General features: G+C 28.5%; 1 protein-coding gene and 1 non-coding gene across 2 annotated transcripts in view; both read left to right on the top strand.

The window, feature by feature from the left end:
* LOC145617445 (polyubiquitin 11) overlaps window positions 1-12,169 on the top strand; it is a 57,530-nt gene that overhangs the window by 33,634 nt on the left and 11,727 nt on the right. The gene's annotated exons all lie outside the window — the stretch shown is intronic.
* TRNAK-UUU (transfer RNA lysine (anticodon UUU)) lies at window positions 3,527-3,598 on the top strand. Its single transcript has one exon. It is a non-coding gene; the product is annotated as a tRNA-Lys (tRNA).

Below are 12,169 nucleotides of genomic sequence, written 5' to 3'. Positions count from 1 at the left end.
GAACAGGTCACCGGTGAGGTTGGCCTAATAGAATAAGATGCCCCCCAAAGATGGGATTAATCAGATATAATCAAAAGGTGGGATTAATAGTTTAAGACCGGCGAAAGGTTGGATTATTAGAATCAAATTTTCCTTAAAAAAAATACTACGTAAGAAACATAAACTTTAGGAAAGTCTAATAAAAATTCATGTATGGTAAATCTAAGTTTATCTAGTTTTATGTTAATTTTTTTTTTTGAACAATAGTTTTATGTTAATTTAAAACGGTATTAAACAGTTAGTATAGTCGATTTACTTAATTAATTATAAGAATTTAATCTTATCAAACTGTTCATTAGAAAAGAATAAAAAGTTGTAAAACTATATTATCATTGATTATATAGTCTTACAAATTGATTATATAGTAATATTTAATTGATTATATTAGCAGACTTACTTTCCTCTGTCAAAAAAAGAGAAAGTAAATCTCCTAATATAATCAATTAAATATTGCAATTTCACACTGTTCTTGTGTCCTTAGGCCCCGTTCTCTTCACCTTAATTTTGCTGAATTGAAATTATTTTTACTGAACTGAAATTATTTTTGCTGAACTTAATTTTTTTTTACTGAACTTAAATTAATATTACTGAACTTAAATTATTTTGCTTAAGTGTACTGAAATTATTTTTGCTGTAGCTAAAATTATTTTTTACTGATTTTGTATTATAATTCTTCTTTAAGAAAACTGAATTTTACCGAACTGAAATTATTTTTACTGAACTGAAATTAATTTTACTGAACTAAACTTATTTTTACTTAATATTATTTTTTTTAAGGTGAAGAGAACATGACAATTTACATCTTTAATCAGTAGCTCACCCTACATGTATGATCAACAAATTTTTAAAAACAATTAAAAATTTTGAAATATTAAGCCTAATTTTATTCCAAATTCAATTACAGATGAATGTAGAAAAAAAATATTTAACAATTTGTTATTGCCTCAATTTTATTTGAATTGATATCTTTTTGCACAAATCATGGTATTTAATGAGAAAGTGATTTTCGATGCTATTTTTTTTAAAAAAAAAAAAGTTACAAAAGTGATATTTTTTAAAATTTTTGCTGCACATAAGGGATTTTTATTTGTCATTGTTTACCCTTTAAAAACATACTGTGTATAATTAAGGCAAAGTGAAATACTTTTCAGGAAAGGGATCAAACAATACTTTTTACTTCAAAAAAAAAAAAAAATGTTTAATCCTAGAGTTAGCTTTTTGATAAGTGTAAAATTTAAAGGAAAATCTACATAGTAACAAAGTGTAAGTTATTGCATTACTAATTTGAAAAGTGAAATGGAAAAAATGCTAGTTCGAACATCATAACATTTAATGAAATACAAACTAAAACAATGGTAATATTTTTTTTAAAAAAAAAAACCTAAAACAATTGCCTATAAATAGAGCTGTAGCTGAAAGTTTTGAAACAAAATTTGATTGTTAGTGTTGCCACTTGGAACAAATTAAAGACTTATGAGAAATCATATAATATCACTAATAAATAAAATTGATTTCGTTTGCAGCTAGGCCTTGACATTCCAGTTATTTGCCAAGTATCGCGACATGTAGGTAATAATGGGTATTATTATGAGTTATGACACATATGATGCTAATTAGGCAAGTTTTAGATATGTTTTTAAAGATAAAAATGTGGTATATAGTTTTATTATCGGTATAATACTACTGTTTTATATATACAATATTAATCCTAACTTTTAATAAATGTCGTATAACTCGGTTCAATTTGCATGTTAAATTTCGTTTTAAAAGGTTTTTTTGTTTAAATAAGATCCATTTTTAATTATTTAATTTTTTTTAAAAAATAGAGAATTATTAAAAATGTTTTAGTTTGGTGATGTAAAACTACAAAAAGTACACTATTATACAAATAAGCAATATAATATCACATGTATATATATTATGCATAATAAAAAATTGATTATAGGATCGTATTTAATACCCAAGCCAAAAAAATTTAAAATTGTATTTTATCAACAATTTGGGCATCGTCCGGACACAAAACTTGTACTACCTGCATTTCATATTAGTTGCAACTTTGAAATATTTTACTATATCTCACCAATAATACCCCAAAGTTGGAACTAATACGAAACGGATGTAGTAATTAATATACTACCTTTGTTTCATATTATTTGCAACGATTAAACATTTTTCCTCTCTCTACTTTATGTCAAATCTTTGACAATAATATAATTTCCTTGAGGTTGGGGGATCAATCCCCACTAAAGACACTTTGAGGGTGGGGATCCCTTACCCTTCCCCCTCATTCTCAAAATGTCTAACCCGCAAATACCGGACCAAAAAAACCGTGAGGGTTGAGGGACGGTCAGGGTCTTTCTCCTTACCTTAAAAAAATATTGTTTGTCGTAGGAGAGCGTTGTATTTCCAAGAAATATTTTTTAATGATAGACTTTGCCATCAGATTGTTAGGAAATTGCCGTGATTAATGAAGGGATTGATTTCCTGCATTATTCTTACCTAGACCCAGCATTTTGACTCGTTCGATGCACGGGTTGTTCTTTGGTTAAATTTATACGTAGGTAATTTTTCAATAGTGGAAACTTTTGATGTACGATACAAAGTAATTGTTTCATGACCATTGAGATAAATGAAGTTTACTGTTAAAACTTAAAAGGAAAAAAGAATGAGGATGGAATTGGAGGAGAAGATGAAGGAATTTAGTTATGTGTATATACATGAATATTGTGGGATATGAAATGACACATTTGTTTAAGTTATATTTTAATTTTTTTTTTTTAATTAAATATAAAGACTATTTTTTATTGTACTATAATATATTTATATGTGTATTAATGTGTACTAATTAGTTCAACTTTATTTTATTATGGTGGAAATGAAATACTTCATTTTTTTTACTTAAATTTACAAGTTACGAAATGCATAAGGACATTATATTATATAATTTTTTTAATTTTAAATTTGAGATTCGAAAGGATTTATAAAAAAAATAGATTAAGAAAGGTGAAATGACATGCCACATGTGGCATATGAATGATTTGTGGTGACATATGACATACGAGTGATTGATTTGTGGTTTGTGTTTTAAATACTACGTATAGATATAGATTTAGTAGAATGATAATATCGTCTTACAAAAAATATAGCAAATAAAAAAAATCTGAAAACATTATAAAATACTACATAGGAAACATAAACTTTAGGAAAGTCTAATAAAAATTCGTGTATGGTAAATATAAGTTTATCTAGTTTAATGTTAAATAAAAACGGTATTAAACAAGTTGATTTACTTAATTAAATTATAAGAATTTAATCTTATCAAACGAACTGATCATTAATAAAAAAAATTTGAAGAATAAAAACTTTATTTGGAAAACATTTAACTTATGGAAAGTTACGAGTAAAACTTTTGGAAAGTCTAGCTGTTTAGTGATAGATCAAAAGTAAATGTTTATAACTTATGTTTGGATATTACAATTAAGATTGAGCCGTCTTAGCTCAGTGGTAGAGCGCGTGGCTTTTAACCACGTGGTCGTGGGTTCGATCCCCACAGACGGCGTTTTTTTTAATGTTGAACAGTTTTGTTTCAAATTATTCATGGCTTAGTTAATTGATTTGATTCAGGGTTTAATTTTTCTTGGAAAAAGGTTTTTACTACTATTAAGCAAACATTAGGTTTATGACTTAATTTTTTTTTATAAAAGGTTTATGGCTTAATTAATCGGTTTGATTCAAGGTTTTGTATTTTTTTTTTAAATTGAAATAAAGTTTTGACTACTATTTTGTAGTCCGTACAATTATTTAATTAAGCAAACAATAGATTAATATAACTGTACGTTTTTTTTTTTTTTTAAAAAAGATAGAAATAATTCCGTATAAACAAAATTACGATTCTCAAATATAACAAAATCAAATTTTTTAAAAGTTCGAAAATTAATCTACAAACGTTAAGTACCATTATATTGATTATACATCATACATGTTTTAAAGGCAGGAAACTAGGCACAAATTTGATTACATCCATAAAATCCGTTCCTTGTATCTCAATAGACTTTTCTTCAATCCCCACAGACGGCGTTTTTTTTAATGTTGAACAGTTTTGTTTCAAATTATTCATGGCTTAGTTAATTGATTTGATTCAGGGTTTAATTTTTCTTGGAAAAAGGTTTTTACTACTATTAAGCAAACATTAGGTTTATGACTTAATTTTTTTTTATAAAAGGTTTATGGCTTAATTAATCGGTTTGATTCAAGGTTTTGTATTTTTTTTTTTAAATTGAAATAAAGTTTTGACTACTATTTTGTAGTCCGTACAATTATTTAATTAAGCAAACAATAGATTAATATAACTGTACGTTTTTTTTTTTTAAAAAAAAAGATAGAAATAATTCCGTATAAACAAAATTACGATTCTCAAATATAACAAAATCAAATTTTTTAAAAGTTCGAAAATTAATCTACAAACGTTAAGTACCATTATATTGATTATACATCATACATGTTTTAAAGGCAGGAAACTAGGCACAAATTTGATTACATCCATAAAATCCGTTCCTTGTATCTCAATAGACTTTTCTTCACTCCTTTCATCTTTCGGATCAAGAAGATACAACTTTTTAGAAAAAGAGGAGTAGATGTAGATCAATATCTTTCCATCATCATAAACTCGAATAATCTCAAATGGTTGATCATCAAACTTACATTGAGATTTACCTATCTCGAACGCCTTTCTCCAAGACTCTTCCATCACCCAAACTTCCACACCTTTGTCAAACATGTTTATACCTATATAGAGAGACTCTCCCAACACACCTAAAAACCCTCCGCAAAAACCCGAATCGAGCACGATACTTGGCGTAGAGACTAACTCAAGTTCCTCCTTTTCCATGTCTAGCTTTAGAATTTTAGTGTCTCCATCCACAAGACAATACAAAGAGCCTTCCCAAACCACTGGATTTTTGAATTTATGAATAATATCATTCTCAGTGTACTCGCGATATAACGGATGATCATGTGAAATGATTCTTCTTCTCCAATTTGTACATTCGAGTTTGTCATCGTTGTTTATTGTGAGGATCTCATAGCTTTTCTCCATAATTCTGACCACCTTATATTTTCCTATTTTAGGGACGTAACAAAATGCATACCTTAACCTGTGGCAAGTAATCAATTAATTAACTTTCAATTGGTAATTAAATTTGTAGAAATTATAAAAATAAAATAATAATTAAAAAAAATTCTACCTAATAGTAACATTTCTAGAATTTAAAGATTTACTAGAATATGCGAGCCACCATTTACTTGTTAGGGTGTGTTTTATTCATCTGATTTTCACTGATCTGAACTTATCTGAACTTATTAGACCTTATTAAAACTTATTTTAAAAGTAATTTGCACTTGGTTAACCCTTATTAAAATTTATTAGACCTTATCTGAACTTATTACACCTGAAATAAGGTGAACAGAACAGACCTAGTCTTGAAAACACCATTACATACAAGTTTATAGGTTTTATTATTTAATAATTTGCTCTATATACACAATTTAAAAAATTGTAAAAGAAATTATTTTTAATTAATTATGATAAGAGTATCAATTAACCACTAACCTCTTTGGAGTTGATGATCCAATAATTTGAGGAATCGTGAGGTAAAGACGATTGATAGGATTTACGAGGAACATGAACGTCTCATCATGAGCACCAAAATTATGATGGTCATTATACCACGTAAACCTTACAAGGAGCCAACCGTTGCACGAAGCCAGAACTTCAAGGTTCCGCATCATCATATCATGTCTACTAAATGCAGGTACGAATTCCATGTTAAGACGGGTTATGATGAAGTCGTTACGATTAGATTCATACTCAACTAAGAACATCCTTGTATCATACAACGATGATTTATACGCTATGAAACTACATGGATGAATAGTATTATCGTACGTTTGATACAATTGAGGAAATATTGGGTCTGAAATTATACTATGAAACTCTTTATTGTGTAACAATAAAGGTTTCATGTTATAAAGACTACTAATTGGAAGTTTGCATACTATGTCGGTCAACAAATCTTTTGGAAGCTCCATTATTCTTGTTTTGGATGCCATTGGTTTAGAACTACGATAGGTAGTTGGGTTTTATATAAAACACTCAGTATCTTTCGAAAAAAAAAAAAAAAAAAAATTGATTTGGTGATGTTGAATTGTTTGCTTCAACTATTATTTATAGTACGTGATAAATTTTAGTAAAAAATACGGAATAAATAGGAAATCAAACACAACTAGGAAACACATGCAACCAAAATTAAGGGAAAATAAAACTTAAGGAAAGTTTTAATTTAGTAGTCCTATATTAAATCAATAAAGTTTATAGTATTTAATTTTATATAAAATCTTTTGCTATCTTAGCTCAGTGTAGAATTTAAACAATCCTTTGTAAAAATAAATAAATAAAGAAGATAGAGTTTAAACATAGTAAAAAAGTTGAGTAAGTTTTGTATGTGGCTTGGCACACGGTGTGACTACATTGGAATATAAAAGTAATCTTTATTTAATTTATATGTATGAGTAACCTAATTTTTTCATATGAGTAACTCTATGTTGTCCATAAAAGTAACTATATCACATTCATTATACGAGTAACATCAAGTAATTTAGAAATAAGTAACCCCATTTGTTCATTCGAGCAACCCCTATTATTTGTTTTAAAAAAAGAAAAAATAATTGCACTTCTTTACGAAAATAACCCCTTTTTCTCATTTAAGTAACCAACATATGTTAGTAATAACCCCATTTGCTCATCATAATGACCCTTTATTACTTAATTAATAGTCTTATATGTGATTATGTGAAGTGGCCACATCATGTGACTAGCCACATATAAGACTTTGTGAATAATTCAAGAAAAAAGTATTTTCACTTTTCTATTGTCAAGATTTTACTAAGTTTGAATTTTTGATTCATTATATAACATATATTATACGGAGTATTACTTTGAAAAAAAAAAAAAAAAAAAAAACCCACAACGATACAATAACAACAATCAACGTTAATAGAAGTCGGATTTATTGTAGGCAACATCTATATCTATACTTCTATATTAAAAAGCGTTCTTAAGAAAGTTTATGTGCCACGTAGTCCGCTTTATTACGCCACGTCATCCAATCAAATTCTCAATATGCCACATCAACGCCATGTCAGCTAATCACATTCTCATTATGCCACATTACCCACTTGCCACAACCATACACTTATAATTAAAAAATGTTCTAACCAAGATTCGAACACGCAACCTTATATTCCCACAACCTTATGTCTTACCACCAAGACATACAATACTTTGATGTTATCTTTATATTACAAAATATAAATATAGTGAATGATAATATGAATCAAAACTTTAATTACAAAAAAATTGAGTCATAATTCAAAATGTATATTAATAATTAATCCTATGAAATTACCCGGGGCATCGCCCGGGCCTAAACACTATTTAATAATAATATCTCAAAAAACAAAACAATGTAAACAAAGTTCAATTCTAATTTTCATCATTCCAAAGTCATTAACCAAGTATGGTAATACCGGCCAAACTCAATCTCTACAAAGTTCAATTCTTATTTTCATCATATATTCTTGTTCAACTTCTTCCTCTTGGATATACTTGAGTAAGGATCAAAATCGGCAAATCAACTACTTTGACAATGCATGTTTTAAAGACAGGAAACTAGGCACAAATTTGATAACGTTCATGTCTTCTATTCCTTGTACCTCAATACACTTTTCTTCACTCCTTTTATCTTTTAGATCATTAAGATATACCTTATTAGATTTAGGGGAATAGCTCAATATCTTTCCATCATCGAAAACTCGAATAATCTCAAATGACAACTTAAACTTATCCATCACGAACGCCTTTCTCCAAGACTCTTCCATCACCCAAAATTCCACACCTTTGCCATACCTCTCTATACCTATATAGAGACACTCCCAACACACCTATAAACCGTCTGATAACACCCGAATCGAGCGCAATACTTGGTGTAGAGACTAACTCAATTTCTTCTGTGTCCGTGTCTAACTTTAGAATTTTTGTTCTTTTATCCACAAGCCAATACAAAGAACCTTCCCCAACCACTGGTTCATTATCGGAATTCCTACCAATGTCATTCTTGGTGTACTCACGACATAAAGGATGATCATGAGATATGATTCTTCTTCTCCAATTTGTACATTCGAATTTGTCATTGTCGTTTATTGTCAGGATCTCATAGCTTTTAGTTAAAAATCTGACCACCTTATATTTTCCTATTTTAGGGACATAACCAAATGCATACGTGCGTGACCTGTGCCAAGTAAAAATCAATAATTAATATGATCACTTCGTAGATTTGTAGGAATTAAAAAGTATCATTACTAAGCTACCTAACTTTTAAGAATTTCTACCTCAATATCTTATTATTATTGCAAATAATAAGAAACATAGGTAATAATACTACATATAACTATACAAGCCATTGTTAGAGACTTGTAATTTTGTCAACACCATATTTACAAATTTGTATGTTCAAATTATTCAAATAAAGTAATCTGCTCTATCCCTATTTCTCCATTTGACTTTTCACGGTCTTCAACCGTTTTAGAATGCATATATATCTACATTTCCATACACGTAAATTTTTAAAAACTTGATATTAATAACATATGCAATAAGTCAAATCGAGCATCTCCCATGGTTAGTATTAGGGACTTGCTTGCAATATTTGAAAATCACATATTTGTAGCTCTACCATTGGAGAAGAAAGAAAGCAAGCAGCTTTCAAGCAGGCCCTGCTCAAACAAGCAGTGTAGCTTGAAAAAAAATTTCAACTTTATTTCTATAAAAAATTAATTTAATTTTGGAAATATTGGCTTAAAATAAAAATAAAAAAACTTCAGTCAGATACTACGTATATATGTAGGCACAAAAATACTTGCGTGGACCTGGTCTACAATAATATTATTGTGGACCCGAGGTTTATACACACGGAACTGACATTATATTGAAAATAGTGACCCTTATTTTTAACATAGTAACCTTGTTTTTAACATAGTAACCTTTATTAAAAGTTGTATAACGTTTAATACTATTGTGAACTTGAAGTACGACGTTATAACCCTAATTTTAACATAGTCACCTTTTCCTATTTATATTGACCTTATAAAATATTTCATTGAAAAAATTAACCTCTTATAGCCTATATATTACCAAAATGACTTTTATTTTTAACATAGTGACCTTCATTTTATTATAGTGACCTTTTTTTTTATTAATAAAACAACCATAGTTTCTCTAATGTTAGTGGTCCACAATAAATTAGTGTGAACCAGGTCCATTTAAGAATTTGTAATGTAGGCAATGTAGCTAATTGATCTATACTCCATGTTCCCAACACTTTATATTTTATCCAATTCTTATCTTTTTTTTTTTACCAAAAAAAAAATTTAACATGATATCTTCATAGCAAGATTCATATATATCATATTGATTTGAATATTAATATTACACATACATACTTCGTATCTTCTATATATTTATTTAGTTCAACTAACATATTTTTAAAAAATAAATAAATTATATTTAAATAAAGGGAAGTTAAATAGTTAAACGTCATTTTATTAAAAAAAATATATATATATATACATTAGGCCTTTTTTATAACATGATTTATATGCATTAGATTAAAACCTTGTATTAAATTAATATTGTATTGTTTTCCTATCTAATATGTGAAAAAAAATATACGTAGTATAATATTTCTTCAAAATAAATTATATATAATTTACTATTATAAAATAAATTATGTTAGAAACAAAAATAAGGCTTATACAAGCTACAAAGCAATGCAGCTTACTATTGGTGCAACTTGTAGCCTAAATTGATTGTTGCTTGAAAATAGATGTGACAAGGTAAGCTACAATATGTTGTAGCTTACTATTGGAGATGCTCTAATAAAATCATTCATAACTATATAATCTCTTGTAGATTAACGGTAAATTACGGTAAAATTCTACAAAGTTTAATCCAAAAAATAACAATGGGGTAAAAATAAAGGGACGGAGGAAGCATATACAATTTTAAAAATAATTTATAAAGACTTTTTTTTAAAAAAATACAAAGATATAATATTAAATTAAATTGATATAAGAGCATCAATTAGCCACTAACCTGTCCTTCATCACTAACATCTCGTTCATAGTCAATACTCCATCTTCAGAAATCGGGTGGTAACAACGAGTGATAGGATTTATTAGGCACATGAGCATCAATGAAAATAGTATAGTGCACCCGGGTGCACCATGCGCATGGTGCACCTGAAAAGAACATTAGGCTTATTTTAAAGAACATGAGAAAAAAAAAAAAAAAAAAGAACATACGAGTGTTTGAAAAAGAACATGCTAGTATTTGAAAAAAAAACATGCATAATAGTGTTTAACAAAATAACATGTTTGTGTTTAACAAAGAACATGGCTTCCGAAAAGAACAGTAGGCATATTTTAAAGAACATGGAATAAAAAGAACATGTTAGTGTTTGAAAAAGAACAAGCTAGTGTTTGAAAAAGAACAAGCTAGTGTTTGAAAAAGAACATGCTAGTATTTGAAAAAGAACATGCATAATAGTGTTCAACAAAAGAACATGTTTGTGTTTGACGAAGAACATGGCCTCCGAAAAGAACATTAGGCATATTTTAAAGAACATGGAATAAAAAGAACATGTTAGTGTTTGAAAAAGAACAAGCTAGTGTTTGAAAAATTAACCTTGCTTGGTTATCTTCCAGTTGGCTTCAATTCATTACTATTCTTCTTTCTCCTCCAATTGTTCTTTTTTTAACAACTTGTACTTCATAGCTTTAATTAATTAATTTATTTTTTTAAAAAAAAAACCCCAAATTCACAAAATTAAACACTTTGACTTTAAAATTATTGACAAAAAACAATTTGCATGTACAAAATTTATACTTACATTTTACTTGAATCCACCATTTGTTCAAGTTTGAAGGTTGAATTGTTGAAATAAGTTCAATTTTTTTCTTGGATTTCACTTTGAAGATGAACAATTTTGCTATTTTGAATTTTTTTTGAAAAATAGAAAAAGATAGAGAGAAAAGTTCTAGAGAAAGAAAATGAGTACTTTGAAAATGATTTTTACCCAAACAGTGTTACGAGATTGACAGCAAAGACCATTTTGAGACCTTCATTGAAATTCTTAGATAAAAATGATGGTGTAAAGGAGATAGAAAATTGGCAGCAAGAAAGAGAGTGATAGGAAGGGAAATAGGAGTGAGAAATTGCAAGAAAAGAGAGTGATGGATTTGCAGTTGCAAGAAAATAAAAACATGTTCATTTTCTACCCATGTTCTTTTAAAAATACTAAATGTTCTTTTGGGTGCACCATGCACATGGTGCACCCGGGTGCACCAACCACAAATTAGAGCATCAAGGAGTGATAGGATTTATGAGCAAAAGCACGAGGATAATGGTCATTATACCATAAGCATACAAGGAGCCAACCGTTGCACGAAGCCAAAACATTGAGCTTGTAATTTATCATGAAATTCTTACTACTAAGTACAGGTACGAATTCCATGTTAAGGCGGGTTATGATGAAGTCGTTACGATTGGAATCATACTCAATTAAGGACATCTTTGAATCAAACGACGACGACGTAAACGCTATGAAACTACATGGATGAATATTATCGTACGTTTGATACAGTTGAGGAAACTTTGGGTCTGAAATTATACTATGAAACTCTTTATTGTGTAATAATAAAGGTTTCGTATTATAGAGAGTACTAATTGGAAGTCTGCATACTATGTCTGTCAACAATTCTTTTGGAAGCTCCATAATACTGGTTTTTTCTTCATCATATGAATCGTTTTTGGGCACGACACTTAAACTGATTTTGGATGCCATTGATTTTGAACTACTACCTCCGGTTCAAATTACTCGCAACAAAGGAATATTTTATGTCTCACAAATAATACCCCTTTGAAGTACTTGGGTTTTATAATAAAGACTCTTGTAATGTTTTTTTTCCTATGAAATCTATTGATTTGATGATGTTAACTTGTTTTGTTTCGATTGGA

Source organism: Chenopodium album, chromosome 26, assembly GCF_948465745.1.
Source record: "Chenopodium album chromosome 26, dcCheAlbu1.1, whole genome shotgun sequence".
NCBI classification, from domain to species: domain Eukaryota; kingdom Viridiplantae; phylum Streptophyta; class Magnoliopsida; order Caryophyllales; family Amaranthaceae; genus Chenopodium; species Chenopodium album.
This window is presented reverse-complemented; position numbering and strand designations above follow the sequence as displayed.